Source organism: Nansenia antarctica (genome assembly GCF_963989245.1).
Source record: "Nansenia antarctica genome assembly, chromosome: 1".
NCBI classification, from domain to species: domain Eukaryota; kingdom Metazoa; phylum Chordata; class Actinopteri; order Argentiniformes; family Microstomatidae; genus Nansenia; species Nansenia antarctica.
In genome coordinates, this window is record NC_137674.1 from 43,088,186 (window position 1) to 43,099,702 (window position 11,517).

The window sequence follows — 11,517 nt, forward strand, 5'->3', positions numbered from 1 at the left end:
TAGTTACAGCTGCTTGCTGCCGTTTAACCTGCAACTTCACCGGAACTTTCTTGAGGCAAGTGGCGCGACTCAGCTGGTGGGAGACACGCAGACAGCATAACGTAGCCGTCTCAAATTCACAAACATTCAAGGATTTCAAGGACCCGTGGGAACCCTGCTATAGGTCACAATATCAGGATTTCCCGATTTATCAAATTCATCAAATGACAAATCCAGGCATGTTTGAGGGTACATTTTTTTTTTATTACATGAAACTGGGTGGTGTTCAACCAAGCTTGGTAGCCAGCTCCTTGGCCTTCTCTGTTATGCACACCTTGAAACTGGAAAAGCCAAATGTGGTGGAACCCCAGAGAAACAGAGACAGAGGCCAGGAGAATATATAATGATTTATTATGGATGATATAAACAAAGAAATAGGCCCTACACTAACTAGTGGAAAAACAAACATAAGGTGTGATGCAGGCGATAGTTATGGGGTGTGTAATTATACTATGTGTGTGTGCGTGTATGAGGTCAGGGGTGTTGTATTATGTGCTGCGATACTACCCTAGTGAGCAAAGTCCGAGATCCTTTTCGGGCCAGGGAGAGTGATCCATGAGAGAGTAGTCCAGAGGGGAGTCCAGGGGTCGAGCCAGGGAGGGAAATCCAATGAGAGTCAGAGGGGGTCCATACAGAAAGTTATGTCCAAGCGTTGGATCTCCGTCTGTAGCAGGGTTAAGTAGGCGGCTGTCCAGGTGGTGATTGGGACAGCTGGGCTGAAACGTAATAGCCCACACCTGCTGCAAACAGAGCCAGAGATCCGGCCCACTCAATCCGGCCGGGAGGGGGCGCCAGAACGAGGCTCACGGGGGCATGTCAGATTAGGAGGCACAACAGTACCCCCTTCCTCAGGGGAGGCACCGGACGACGGACCCAGGGCCCCGGGGTTGGCTCGGTAGAAATCCTCCAATAAGGACGGGTCGGCGAGATAGGACGCAGGCACCCAAGTCCGGTCCTCGGGCCCGTAGCCAACCCAGTCCACTAGGTATTGAAACCCGCGACCCCGGCGGCGGACCTCCAGTAGTTTGTTTACCGTCCATACCGGGTCCCCATCATCCAGGACACGGGGCGGCGGCGGAGCCGGGCTGGGGGAAGACAAAGGGCTGGCGGCCACAGGTTTAAGCTGGGAGACATGGAACACCGGGTGTATTTTGAGGTAGGGAGGAAGGGTCAAACGTACCGCCGTGGGGTTGACGATACGGTCCACGGGATAGGGACCAACGTACCGGGGGTTGAGTTTCCGGGTGGAGGTTTGGGAGGTCTGGAGGGGCAGGTCCCGGGCCAACAGCCAAACCCTCTGACCTGGCTGGTAGTCAGGGGCCGGCACCCTCCGCCGGTTCGCGCTCCGCCGGGCGCGCTCGGTGGCGCGGAGCAACGCCGCCCTGGCGGTCCTCCACACGTTGCGACACCGGCGGAGATGGGCCCTGGTGGTTGGGACCGCCACCTCCAGCTCCTGTTGGGGAAACAGAGGGGGTTGGTAACCCAGGGAACATTCGAATGGGGACATACCAGTGGCGGCGCTCTCCATAGTGTTGAGGGAGTACTCCACCCACGGCAGGTATTTCGCCCAGGAGGAGGGATTGTGGGCGGAGACACATCGGAGAGCGGCTTCCAGAGCCTGGTTGGCCCGCTCGGCCTGCCCATTGGACTGAGGGTGGTACCCGGAGGTGAGACTGGTGGTGGCCCCAATGCCTCTGCAGAAGGCCCGCCAGACCTTGGAGACGAACTGGGGGCCCCGGTCAGAAACCACATCCGAGGGGATCCCGTGGAGGCGTACGACGTGGAGAGTTAGGAGGTCCGCCGTCTCGGCCGCTGTGGGCAGTTTCGGGAGGGGAACGAAGTGGACCGCCTTGGAGAACCGGTCCACGATGGTGAGAATGGTGTCGCACCCCTGGGAGACAGGGAGCCCAGTAACAAAGTCCACGGCGATGTGCGACCACGGTCGGCTGGGCACCGGGAGAGGCTGCAGGAGACCCGCAGGAGGCCGATGGGAGGCCTTACTACGGGCGCACACCGTACAGGCGGCCACAAACTCCCTGGTGTCCCCCCTGAGATTGGGCCACCAGAACCTCCTCCCGATGAATGCCGCCGTCCGCCGCTCGCCGGGGTGGCAAGCGAAGCAGCTGGAGTGGCCCCACTCCAACACCCTGGCTCGGACAGCTGTAGGCACAAACAAACGGTTAGGGGGTCCGGTCCTAGGGTCTGGTTCGGCCCGCTGAGCCTGTCTCACCAAAGCCTCGACCGGCCAGGTTACGAACCCCACCACCCGGGACGGGGACAGGATGGTATCTCCCCCCTCAGCGACACCCGAATCCGCCTTGGGGAACTGGCGGGAGAGAGCATCAGCTTTGACGTTCTTGGAGCCGGGACGGTAGGTAAGGGTGAAGTCGAAACGACTAAAAAAAAGAGCCCAGCGGGCTTGTCGAGAGTTGAGCCTCTTGGCGGACCCAAGGTAAGTGAGGTTCCTATGGTCAGACCACACCAGGAACGGTAGTTTGGCTCCCTCCAGCCAGTGTCTCCACTCCCTCAGGGCCTCGTGAACCGCCAGCAGCTCCTTGTTGCCCACGTCGTAATTTTGGGCCGCGGGTTCGTAGCGCCGAGAGAAGTAGGCGCAAGGGTGTATCTTCTGGTCCTCCCCCGACCGTTGAGAGAGGACCCCCCCGATCCCCGTGTCCGAAGCATCTACCTCTACGATGAACTGTCTCTCGGGGTCGGGGTGGATCAGCACTGGCGCGGAGGAGAACACGTGTTTTAGTGTGCCGAAAGCGGTCTCAGCAGCGGCGGTCCAGCAGAAGGGCCGTGAGGTGGAGGTAAGCGCAGTGAGCGGCGCTGCGACCTGGCTGAACCCTTTAATGAACCGCCTCACAAATCCCGCGAACCCCAGGAAGCGTCTAAGTTGGGTCCGGTCCGTGGGCTGAGGCCACTCCACGACGGCCTTGACCTTGGCAGGGTCCGCCCGCATCTGTCCGTCCTCCACCACATTACCCAGGTAGGTGACCGAGCTGGTGTGGAAAACGCACTTCTCCCCCTTCACGAATAAGCGGTTCTCCAGGAGCCTCTGCAGGACTAGCCGGACGTGCTGGTGGTGCTCCTCCACGGACCGAGAAAAAATAAGAATGTCGTCAAGGTACACAACAACAAAAATGTTTAACATGTCCCGAAGGACATCGTTGACCAGGGCCTGGAAAATAGCAGGGGCATTAGATAGACCAAAAGGCATGACGCGGTATTCAAAATGGCCGAGGTGGGTGTTAAACCCGGTCTTCCACTCGTCCCCCTCCCTGATGCGGACTAGATGGTAGGCGTTACGTAGGTCCAGCTTGGTGAATACCTTGGCATGGGTGAGGGGTTCGAAGGTGGAGCTAATGAGGGGAAGGGGATAACGGTTCTTTACAGAAATGTCATTCAGAGCCCGAAAATCAATGCAAGGTCTGAGCCCACCGTCCTTCTTGGATACGAAGAAGAATCCAGCCGCGAGGGGAGAGGAGGAGGGCTGGATGATACCAGAGTTGATGGACTCCGTAATGTAGTTACGCATCGCCTCCTTTTCAGGGAGTGAGAGGCTGTAAAGTCTACCTTTAGGAAGGGTGGCACCAGGCAGGAGGTCTATAGGACAGTCATACGGGCGATGGGGTGGAAGGGAGAGTGCCTCGTCCTTGCTGAACACCTGGGCTAGGTCGTGGTAGATGTGAGGAACCCCGGTGAGGTCAGGCGGAGTGATCTTAGACTTGGGGTCGCTAGAGGGAGACAGGGCGGAGCGAAGGCAGGAGGCGTAACACGTACCTCTCCAGCCTAGGATCTGGCCCGAAGCCCAGGAGATGTGAGGTTCATGTCTCTCGAGCCAGGGTCTACCCAGCACCAGGGGAGACGTGGGGGTCTGAAGGACAAAGAACCGGATCTCCTCGGTATGATTCCCGGAGATCGTAAGAGATATAAGCCCAGTGGTGTGGGTGATAGTTCCTAGGGAACGGCCATCAATGGCCCTAGGCATGATGGGGCGGTCTAGAAGGACTAGGGGGATGCCCGCCTGGTGGACTAAGTTTTCATCGATTAGACAACCATCAGCCCCGGAGTCGATGAGGGCGCTGACAGACAGGGTGTCCTTCCCCCAGGTGAGAGTGGCAGGGAATAGGCGACTGGGGGTGACCTGGGGCTGAGAGAGAGAGGTGTTGCTCACCAGTATGCCCCCTACTGGTGAGCTGGGTCTTTTGGCCGGACAGGACACGCCCGGATGATGTGCCCCTCCTTGCCGCAGTACAGGCACTGCTTGTTGAGAAGCCTCCGTTCTCGCTCCTCTCGCGAGAGCCGAGAGCGGCCGATCTCCATGGGCTCCCCAGCCCCGGAAGTAGCCACGAGAGGAGGCAGCATGGGCAGAGAAGGGGGCGGGGTCGTTCCGGCGCGATAGGTAGTGGGGCGCGTGACAGCTCGCTGGACGCGGTCGGTGCGTCGTACCTGGAGGCGTGCATCCATCCTAAGGGCCAGGGTAATCAGCTCATTAAGGGTGCCGGGATCGTCGCGCACCAACAGGTCCTTGATGGAATCATGTAACCCCTTGTGGAAAAGGCTGAGGAGGGCTCCGTCATTCCAGCCTGTCTCCGTGGCTACAGTACGGAACTCGACCATGTACTCGGCTACAGAGCGGGAACCCTGGGAGATGGCTAACAAGCGGCCGGTTACATCCTGCCCGTCCTGGGGGTGGTCGAACACGAACCGGAACTCCGCTTTAAACAGGGGGTAATCCGTGGAGTATCTTGAACTGCTCCCGACAGCGGCTATGGCCCATTTGAGCGCTTTGTCAGCGAGTAGAGACATGATAAACGCTACCTTGGCCCCGTCGGAGGAGTACTTGGAAGGCTGGTGCGTAAATACTAATTCGCACTGGGTCAGAAAACCCCGACAACAATCAAAGTCACCATGGAATGGAGCGGGGCTGACTAACCTGGGTTCCCAGTGAGCGACAGGAGGATAGAGCGAAACGGGGTTCACAGGATCGACCGGGGGATTAGTCATCTGCCCAGATATGGAACTCGTGTCAGGGGGTGGTCTGCTGCCAGCGGCGATGAGGTCCAGAGAACGCTGGATGGAGGCGAGAGACCCGGACAGGGCGTCCATCTTCGTCTCGAGACTATTTACAGCCCCGACGGTGGCACGGGTGGTATTCTCCAGTACGGCTATCTGGCCTTGGACCGTGGGGAAGGCCTTCTGGAGCTCGGCCTGCAGACTGGTAAGTTGCGTAGCATGGCTATTTACCTCTCTGCGTAAATCTACGACTAATGGGAGAACCCCAATACCCGGGGAACCACCCTTGTTCTCTGGAGTTCCACCTTGGCTCATAATGGCTTGGACATACTGTTATGCACACCTTGAAACTGGAAAAGCCAAATGTGGTGGAACCCCAGAGAAACAGAGACAGAGGCCAGGAGAATATATAATGATTTATTATGGATGATATAAACAAAGAAATAGGCCCTACACTAACTAGTGGAAAAACAAACATAAGGTGTGATGCAGGCGATAGTTATGGGGTGTGTAATTATACTATGTGTGTGTGCGTGTATGAGGTCAGGGGTGTTGTATTATGTGCTGCGATACTACCCTAGTGAGCAAAGTCCGAGATCCTTTTCGGGCCAGAGAGAGTGATCCATGAGAGAGTAGTCCAGAGGGGAGTCCAGGGGTCGAGCCAGGGAGGGAAATCCAATGAGAGTCAGAGGGGGTCCATACAGAAAGTTATGTCCAAGCGTTGGATCTCCGTCTGTAGCAGGGTTAAGTAGGCGGCTGTCCAGGTGGTGATTGGGACAGCTGGGCTGAAACGTAATAGCCCACACCTGCTGCAAACAGAGCCAGAGATCCGGCCCACTCAATCCGGCCGGGAGGGGGCGCCAGAACGAGGCTCACGGGGGCGTGTCAGATTAGGAGGCACAACATTCTCAAGCTTTGTGATGCGGGCTGTGGACTTGGGGCCCATGATACCACCTCCCTAGTGACGACGGGTCTGGAAGATAAAGTCAGGAGTCAATACAGTGGAAAATGGGACATTAGGAGAAGTCCGTTTGTGGAGTGAGGGAGACTTGAGTGCAAACAGGACAACTGAAGCAAACGACAGACGGTGAAAAGCGGCTCTCCAGACGACCACCACCATGACTAACAACCAAAGCTGGGAACTCACCTCCTCGTATCTGTCGTTGTAGTTGGTCTTGATGGCTTCCACCAGCTTGGCAAGTGCACCTTTGTCCTCACTGAAAAAGGACAAATATGTTCAGTCCATTATCACCAACTTGGCACCGACACATCACTGATTTACACTCAAACCTTTGGCTCAGGGTTAAAAAGCTCATGGAACCACATGGTTGTTCAGTTGAAGAAATTCAAACATCATTGCCAGAGGGTTGAGTTAGCTTCTAGTTTCTACAGGTATTAATAAATGTAACTGTTGACATGCATCTTTACCATTCTACCCAGACTGTTCCTACACCATGGCTGTGATCCAAAAATGCATTCTTGCACCCTATCTAGTGCTTATACTGTACTTGGTGCACACTCTAGACTGAGTGCAAGAAGGCATTTTGGAACACAGCCCATGTTTCCTCTTCAGGGATTGCGGTGTGTACGTACGGGTTTGTCTGTGTGATGGCAACTGAAGTGCAGGTGTTTCTGTGCACCAGTCTGCCCAGCCTGGCCTGGCCCTTCACGATGCAGTAAGGGACACCCATCTTACGGCACAAAGCCGTCAGGAAGACCACCAGCTATAGGGGGTGGGGGGGGGGGAAATGACAGGAAGCATCAATACTTGTTTTTGGGATATAAATATGTCATATTGGTTGTGCTTGATCTCAATTCAAATACATAAAATGGCTGTGGTCTCTGCTCAGAATTAAAAAGCTCGTGTTTTCATCCACACAGTTAATTCAGGTGAAGAAATTCAAACATCATTGCAATTGACCTCATATTTGCCCATTAACAGACGTTCTGACACTTGACATGATTCAGACATAGTTCAGGTTCATTAAGGGGAGTTGACATCACAGGTAGTATTCAGGACTTTGCTAGTCTTTAGACTTACCTCGATGGGGTCCACATCATGAGCGATGATCACCAGTTGGGCCTTCTTGCTCGCCACCAGAGTGGTGACTGTGTTCACACCTTTAGGAAAACACCACGGTTCCCATTACAATTGGCCAACTCTTCCATGGTACTCCTAACAATGCCCATGGCTGATGCTCAGGGTTAAAAAGCTCAAAAACTACATGATTTGTTTCAGGTGAAGAAATTCAAACATCATTGCACCAGGGCCAAAAATGTCTTGCCATGAAATGTATACTTAATCCAAACAGGCCAATAGTTTCCCAGCATGCCTCACCTGCACGGAGGACAGGTGGCCTCTTGGTTGGGGTGTCACCCTTCCCAGCAGCCTTCTGCTCAGCACGGGCCAGCAGTCTCTGCTTCTTCTCCTGATTAGTCTCAGGCCTGTACTTGTGAGCCAGCTAGAACATCTGCGTGGCTACAAGGGGAATAGAAAGTATTATAATACAATCATGTTTGAAAGATACACATTTCAACATTGGACAGCACTGAAGTGGACTAGACTGATTGCAAGTTAAAAAGACAGCTTGTAAGTCTTTGGGCAGGGTGCATCAGTGATCTTGGTGGGAGTCAGCATTGCACTTCAGTTAGCAAATATTCTTTCACATCATCTGCAGAGCCCATAAACTAACCTTGCAATAGGCTATATGCACACTCTCACCGATGTGGGTCGATTTATCCAGGAATCTTGCGCTACCGCAGCAAGTAAAAAGGAAAAGGGCTTTAAACTATATGTTTCAAGCTACATCGGAAATAAAGTACATGGCAGTCAGAATGCGGAAGAGAGTGTGCATATAGCCTATTGAGAAGAATAGTCAAAAATATAAACCCCAAGTCTCCCTGGCTTACCGGTCTGCCGGTCCAGCGCCTGTGTGAACTGGTTGATTGCTGGGGGAACCTTCAGACGCTTGTACAGGATGGAGCTCTGCCTCTGCAGGCGGATTTAACGTGGCCATTTCACAAAGCGCGTCAGATCACGCTTGGGCTGGATGTCTTGACCTGTAACAGACCATGGGATGGTTCAGTACCCCAAGTCAATTCAGTGTGAACAGAAGGCACTGAAGAATATTGACAGGAACCCTGTAATCACAGGAAGTGCATCAACAATCTTGGTGGAGTTGTCTGCATCGTTGTTAAGATAGCAAATATTCGTTTACATCCTCTGCACAAACTTATGGAGGAAGATGTGAAACCCATTCTCTTGGGAATCAAACAAACATCCCCATAGCGGTCACATTAGCAGCTGTGCCACGTTGGGCTACTCACCAATGCCGTAGTTCTTGGGCCTCTTCTCGAAGAGAGGGTTGACCACTTTCTTGGCCTCATGTTTCTTGGCCACTGAAGGGGCAGGTGCCACCTTCTTCCCCTTAGCCTTCTTTCCTTTAGGCTGTCATGGAAAAAGTCACATTAATACTTGTATTTTGGGGGAGAGAATGTCGGAATAAAGAAATGCATGACAAACTGGTTAGAGGAATCTGAATTGTTTTAAACTTTATTTGTCTGACATCAAACGTGACGTTTAGAAATGTCCGGGTCCAAACCAGAAATTCCCTGGACCAGAGTACCAGTGTACTACAGCGGTAGAATGACAGTTCAATTGTTGACCAAACTGGATTATGACACATTTTAGAATTAGAATCATATTTTTGTTATATTGTAGCCTACACACATGCTGTGATCATTCTTGTGAATAACTCGAACATTCAATGTTGACTATTGCTAACAGTTTAAATAGAAAACTACTACCGTCTCATTACACAGGCCCAAGACAAGAGAGAGTATTAATGGATACCTATACACCTGTGAGTATTTAAATACCTTTTAGTTACCTAATAATAATAATAATAATAATAATAACTTTTTTTTACAAATAACTTTTATTTGTATAGCGTTTTTCCTGCAAACATTGCAACTCAAAGTGCTCCAATCATTATAGAATCATAATTTAATTATTTAGTCATTTAAAGGCAATATAAAAAATGCAATCATAAGAATAATAATCATAATAATACATTAGACTTAGATAGCGCTTTTCTAGACACTCAAAGATGCTTTACAAACTGAAAAGATCCAGTACTAATAATAAAAAGAAACAAACAAACAAAAATATTGTATCTGTCATTGTGTCAAAGGACGATGCTGCTGCGTTGGATCCCAGCACAGATGAGGGACGCCCGCACGCAGAGCAGAACAGCTCCGTGGTAAAGTCAACTCTCTGGATCCAGCTACTACAGGAGGGCGGACATGGACATCCCACTGTACACAAGGTACGTAGCCTTGACAACCGATGATCCTTGAGCCTAATGGACCTTAGGGCAGGAGCCTATCTCCTGTTTCCGGAATGGTTTTATTCTCAGAAAAGACACAGGTTCTGTCTTGCCAAATACATTCATAGACACTAGGGCAGCAACGGTCCAGTTCGGTATGAACCTCGAAAAAAAAAAAAAACTATTACTTTACTTATACTTATGGAACTTTAACATTCAGACACATTCCAGAATGTGACTGGTATATTATAATATAAAGTATATATAAACAAAAAACACTTTCAAATGTAAAAAAATAAATAAATAAATAAACACTTTCAAAATGTAAATGTATTCTTTATCCTGTGTCTCAGACACCTGACCCTCCCAGCCTGCTTATCTGGGGTTCCCCATCTCTTGCAAGTCTTTCTCCTGCTCCTATTCCTAGCCAATGTGTTCCTCCCTTAGGTGTATCACAACCAATACCAATCACAACCAATACCGGCGCCCCCCTCCCCTCTCTGGAGGAGCTGTACAACACACGCTGTCTCAGGAGGGCCTCCAAGATCTCCAGGGACCCGACCCACCCTGGGCACGTACACTTTGTCAAGCTGCCCTCGAACAGGAGGTACAGGACCCCGGCCGCTAAGACAAACAGACTGAAGGACTGCTTCTACCACAGGGCCGTCAAGGCCCTGAACACAGAAAAGGCCTAAGTTCTGGGCCCAGGACAGTCCGGACGGATTGTATGGCAGCTAGTGCTGAGGCACAAACATGTACATTTTCAAGCCTGCAAACTGTGACACTTAAATCAATGTTATAAAAATTTGAAAAAATACTCTTTGTGCAATATGACAACCCTAGTTGACTATCTGTGCAGTATAGTACAGTGGATTGTGTACATAGCCTTTATTGATGTAAACCAGCTCCTTACCTTCTTGTGATTTTATGCATTTATGCTTTTTCTAAAAAAAAATAAAAAAATCCCTTTCCTAACACCAGGGGTAACCTGTAACCTCCTAAATTTCGTTGTTTGGTACCTGTACTGTAGCAATGACCAATAAAGTCCATTCCATTCCATTCCATTCCATTCATTCCATTCCATGGTAAGGGCATTCAACTGCAATCCTTAAGGGCCACAGTCTCTGCTGGTTTTCTTTTTTCAATTGATGTAATGAATCACTGAGAGTGTACACGTCTGGGTTTCCAGATCTAATTCGAAGTATGAAAACCAGGAGACACTGCAGCTCCTGGGGGGTGAAGTTCAAAACACCAGAGGTGTGCTGTGTGAGAACTGATATGGTACCACCAAACTATATCCACTAGAGGGCAGCGCAATACATTAGGAACAGGCATCCTGTATTACAAATGTGGGATTAGAGTGTCATTTGATGTACTTATACTACTGCTATGATGGACCTCTTTGCCACGTGTTTGTATAGGGCCCTATTTAAACTCAATACAGACCCTTCCTCAAAGACTTGCGCGATGCCAGGGATATTCAGCAGTTACCTTGTCTTGCAAGTGTATACAGAACACACTCTTTTTGAGCCAGAGTTGTCCTGTCCTATAGGTTGCCACGGTGTCCGAGAAGTCCCGCATCATGGAGCTGGAGAGGGACCTCTCTCTGCGGACAAGGGAAGTGGCCGACTTGCGGCTGCGTCTGGAGTCCCAACAGGTCTCTGAGGGTGCTGACTCCACTGCCTCACCTCTTCTTGAGGAGGTGATCACACTAAGAGCTCAGCTGGCCTCTCAGGAAGCCAATCAACAGGGTGAGCTGACTGAGCTAAAGGAGAGGATGGGGGCTGAAGAGAAAGCCCACCGTGAAGCACTGGCCCAGCTTCAGGCTTCATCCGGGAGGCTCTCCGGTGACAACGAGCAGTTGCGAATGCGCCTGAGCCAAGGTGAGAAGGAAAATGCAGACATCATAGAGTTGTGGCGCTCTAAGCTGGAATCTGCCATTGCCTCTCACCAACAAGCAATGGAGGGGTTGAAGGTGTCCTTCAGCAAAGGGGAAGGTGCCCAGGCGACAGAGCTAGTAGAGACCAAGAGTGCCTTGGAGAGGCTGAAGGTGGACCACAAGTTAGCGCTGGAGGAGGCAGGGGCCAGGCACAGGGCAGGGGCTGCAGTCTTGGCACAGGAGACAGAGGAG

General features: G+C 51.5%; 1 pseudogene across 1 annotated transcript; it reads right to left on the minus strand.

Moving 5' to 3' along the window:
- Positions 1–265: 265 nt before the first annotated feature.
- On the minus strand, positions 266–10,967 carry LOC308150161 (large ribosomal subunit protein eL8-like; annotated as a pseudogene). Its single transcript has 9 exons — positions 10,878–10,967; positions 8,386–8,506; positions 7,969–8,118; positions 7,397–7,537; positions 7,100–7,179; positions 6,652–6,782; positions 6,206–6,275; positions 5,960–6,031; positions 266–298 (listed from the first exon to the last, which is right to left on the minus strand). The product of its transcript is annotated as a large ribosomal subunit protein eL8-like (transcript).
- Between the last annotated feature and the right edge of the window lie 550 nt (positions 10,968–11,517).